The following is a 4,453-nucleotide window of genomic DNA, read 5'->3' on the forward strand; positions in this document are numbered from 1 at the left end:
TTTTTTTTTTTTTTTTTTTTTTTTTTTTGCGAATTTCTTTCTTCCAAATTAGGTCATCGTGCGGACGACTCGTGATAAACACTGAAACCTTACAGATTGGGAAGCCCGTTTGCTTTTATGAACCGTGGGCTTTCTTTGGCCCAACACATCTATACACGTGCCATTAAGCCGACATGTCGTACAGTCAACCACGATATATTACTTAATGAATCTCCCTTCTCCGACGCGTACCTTATTGTTTTGTGAATTTTTTTCTAATTTGCCACGTATGCAAATTTTATGAGGTTCCATGTGAGCGAGCACACACGATCTCCGCCCCCGACTATATATAAGGAAATGTAAAAGGCGGGAACCAGAGATGTAGCGATGGTCTGAGTTTTGCGTGAGAATTTCTCTGTGGCGAAAGAAATGAGGAACGACGATTATCCTTTGGAGCGTTTTTACCTCTGGCCTCGTCGGCGCCGCGACATCCACTTCCTTCGCCGTGTGGTTTACGCTATTCGTATGTTTGGATTGCTTTCAGGAACCGGATGATCAGAAGCTTTGGAGGATATTTTTCTCTGGAATAATCAGCGCCACAGCATCCATTATTGCCGTGAGTTTTGCGCTTTTCATTTGCTGTGTAATTATTCGGCTCATGTTTCCGTATGAGTGATGATTACATTTGATCTCTTTTTTTTCCTGTTAGAATATGGATGGTTCTATGATTATGATTCTATTCTGTTTTCCTCTTGTACTTGTCTTTTCCTAGAACGTTATCGTTTTATATATCAGTTAACCGAGTGGTTTTCACGCTTTAATTAAGAACGCAGTACGATTTGAATAGTGTTCTAGAATGCGCTTCGTTTTCGAATATACTAAATCGAGTGAGGTCTGAACTGGAGATCTTTACCGCGGTCCGGAATGGTAACATATTGTACTTCATTTTCCGTTTATAATAGGAGATCAACCATTTTGATAAGTCTGGTCTGAACTGTGCTTATAAACCTACGGAGATCTGCTTGCTTAAGTTAAGGCTCAAGTACAGTTAACTTGAATCTGCACTAATCCAGACTCTTTCTTTTTTGTTGAGAAATATAGGTCACGTTCTGCCTGATTCAATTTGCAATATAGGTGAGAATACTGATAAGCTATTTCCTATGATGTTTACTTATTTACATCCTGTCCTATTGTACTTCAGTATTCGGTCAATCTTTTATGGCTTCCATACGGAGTTGGAAGAGTCATTTGGTTTGGCTATCAGGTCAACATGTCAATGTTTTGTTGCATCACATTTTGTGTTGCATACGGTTGTTTATCAATTTTTTTTTTCTCTTTGTTGCTGGAAATGGATGCATCATTCATCCTGTATTAGAATCTACTGACAGTGCGATCTAGAGTATTTGCTTTCGTTGATATCTGAAATTTCATTTCTGTCACTTGTACACGAATTTCCTTTTTTCTTTGTTGAAGGAAATTATTCCGACCTACATTTCTACTACTATAGTTAAATTATTTCTCTGCATGTTTGTGAAATTTTGCTAGGATTTGACGGACAAGAAACAGTTTCCTGAAAAACTGCACTAATCACTAAACTTTAAGCTGTAATATTTAGTTTTCTTTATGGTTCTGTTGCCAAAGTCGATTTCTATTTAAATATGTAGGATCCGCTTGGCTGATTATTCTATTTGTAGTTTCTATTGTTATTGATCATGTAGTCGGATTGTGCTTAATGATATGAACAATTATGAAGACAATAATATGATATAATAGTGAGGCTGGTAGCTGATATCTAGAGTATAAGATTATGAAAGCTCTTGTAGAAATAGTTCTTACCAACGAATGATTGGATTTGAGATCTCTTTTGTCAAATGGACTCGAGATTCTTGGTACTTCTAATGGGGAAAAGCTAATTATTCATGGTCATTGCTCAAGAAAAGATGATTAGCTCTTTCCAATCAAAATTTCTGGAGGAAGGGAGGAAAAAGATATATTGGCAGCGTGCAAGAGGAGTATGAACTATGGAGTGGTGTTTTTCAAAATTTTATTTTAAACATAACAAGCCCTTGGCCAGATTTTTGTCTCTTCCTTTTTTAAGAAAAATAGTATATTGTCTTTCTATTGGTGTTAAGAAATATAAGCAGAGATTTATAGGCATCAAAATCATTTCACATATCACATTTTTTGTGTCTTCTCTTTGTCAATTCAAGTTTTATTTTTTATTTTTTATTTTTTTAAGAGGTATTACGAAATGTCGGCAGAGATTTAGGGGCATCCAATATTTATGTTCTGTTACTTGCATCTTCTGATCTTTACTTCCGACTTATATGATCAATGGGAAGTGTCTTTCACATGCTTAAACTAAACTTAGGATATAAGCAGCCGAAGTTGATCAAGAGCTGCAAATTACTACATGATTTTCGAGTCTTGAATTTCCCTGCATATTACATCAGTTTCTATGGATCTAACTGCATGCGCATGTACCTTGCTTTATCAATTTAACTATAAAGGGTTACTTGAATTTTCTTTTCATACGCCAATGTTGGGTGCCCCTAATGCCTAATTTTGAACCATCATCTGATATATGCTAATTCTCATAACGTGCAAGGCTATGCTTGTTTGTGTTCTTGCTGCTACTGTACAGCTACGCCATAACCTGCTAGTCCCTCACTACAAACTTCTCTCAGTTACAGTATTATGTAATTATGACTTCACATTATTTGTTTGTGTATGTATTATATATATGCAAATGTGTATAAGACATGCTGAATGTTCTCTATTGAAAGAGGAACAAAATTAAGAGGACCAATGATGGCTGGACAGGAACTGGTCCTGGGGGATACGATTCAATCATTCCACTTAGATGGTTGGTATAGGGTGACTGACACATCACGCAGCAATTGGTAGATTGACTATACAGGGACTCCAAGTGAGAGTATGTGACATTATCACTGCTCAGTTTCAGGTCTGGACAGGTGAGCATGTTGCTTTAATATTCTTTGCTAATATGATATTGTGCCCATTATTTATGCTATCAAACTATACCTAATAAAGGCCTTACTGTCATCTGAAGTAGTAAAAGCTAAACCTTTTTTACTTTGTTCATAGATATAAAGTTATTCTTCCTTCTTTCTAAAAGAATACAAGATGACAAATTGGACTTGATTTTCTACTTTACCTATCTTTTTTGTGGCTAGTTAAGAAAACAATAAAATGCACAGATGATGAAACTAAGGTGCTCCTTGCATAGTGAATCGTCTAGTGTATGTATATATTGGCATTAAAGCAGCAACGGAAAATATGTTGATTTTGTCCAAAGAAAAGTTTTAGTTTTGTATTTAATAATGGGAATGCCCTTGTTTTTAAGTATTCTCTAATGATGTATGCCATTTCTTAATGAGCAAATATTTCATAACTGTGCCCAGAACTTCCCTTGCATTTTTCTTTCCCTCTGATGATTATTTTTTCTGAAATCTTCAAGCAATTTTGTACCTCGTCAATAGCTACTAGGTATTTCAAACTCATAAAATTAATTTTACTATAAAAATTTCTCATTAATTCTCAGACGGAGTTAAGTTCTGATATAAGTATAAAAAAGAAGACCAAGTTAATTTTATTGGTGTGTTTTGAGGCGTCTTCTTTACACGGAGGTCATTTTGGTATTTCCATCAGTAACCCATCAGAGGCCGATTATTTTATATCATACCGAGTTCATAGGATCATATTTAAATGCATCAACCCCTTATATTGTTGCAGACTGCATTTGGATCCAAGGCAAAGCAGTATCACCCGTATCAAAACCAGGAAATAAAGGTGTGATGGGAAATCTTTGCCATTGACTCTTGGAGAAGGCAGGTGAGTAATAAAATGCTCTTCTTCTTCTTCTCCCATTGGAATTTGAATCTCTGCATTTTAATTTCGTTGTAGCTAAGCCCTTTTCCATTCATATGAAATGGTTAAAGTTTTAGTTTGAGAATTCAACTAAAATAGGTGAACCTTGTTGTATGGCTTGGTAAATTTCCATTTTTTCTCCCTTCCCTGCTAATAATTTCAAAGAGGTTCCTTACTAATAACAATTTCAAGAAAAGAGTTTCTAATGGAACTAGAACTTGAAGGGGAAGGAAAATATCGATGTTTTTTTTTACAGAGATCACTATAGAATGTGACTCGAGCAAAGCTAAGTTCCTTCCCAAAAGATTATGGAAATAGTTCCTAGTTCGTAATAAACACATGTCAGACATGTTTCCCTATCGTACTTTCCTACGTATAACATCAGGCATCAGCTGAATTCGGTATCCTTCCTCTATTTCAACAGCCTGCCTTCTCCCATTTCTCCTCTGGATAGTACTACCAGGTTAAGATGTTTGGTTTTTCGCTCTAGTTGGTCATTTTTGCATTTCCCTCATCAAGCTTCTAGGTCAATATCTTCTTTTTTTTTTTTTTTTTTTTTTCGTTTTTTCAAAATTTATTTTAT

General features: G+C 35.5%; 1 long non-coding RNA gene across 1 annotated transcript in view; it reads left to right on the forward strand.

Moving 5' to 3' along the window:
- Window positions 1–82: 82 nt before the first annotated feature.
- The window catches only part of LOC111442604, a 6,533-nt gene continuing 2,162 nt past the window's right edge, over window positions 83–4,453 (forward strand). The window contains exons 1-3 of the long non-coding RNA XR_002710328.1: window positions 83–595; window positions 2,803–2,954; window positions 3,736–3,834. This is a non-coding gene — a long non-coding RNA (uncharacterized LOC111442604). The remainder of the gene's footprint in view (window positions 596–2,802; window positions 2,955–3,735; window positions 3,835–4,453) is intronic.

Source organism: Cucurbita moschata, unplaced genomic scaffold, assembly GCF_002738365.1.
Source record: "Cucurbita moschata cultivar Rifu unplaced genomic scaffold, Cmos_1.0 Cmo_Scf00005, whole genome shotgun sequence".
NCBI classification, from domain to species: Eukaryota; Viridiplantae; Streptophyta; class Magnoliopsida; order Cucurbitales; family Cucurbitaceae; genus Cucurbita; species Cucurbita moschata.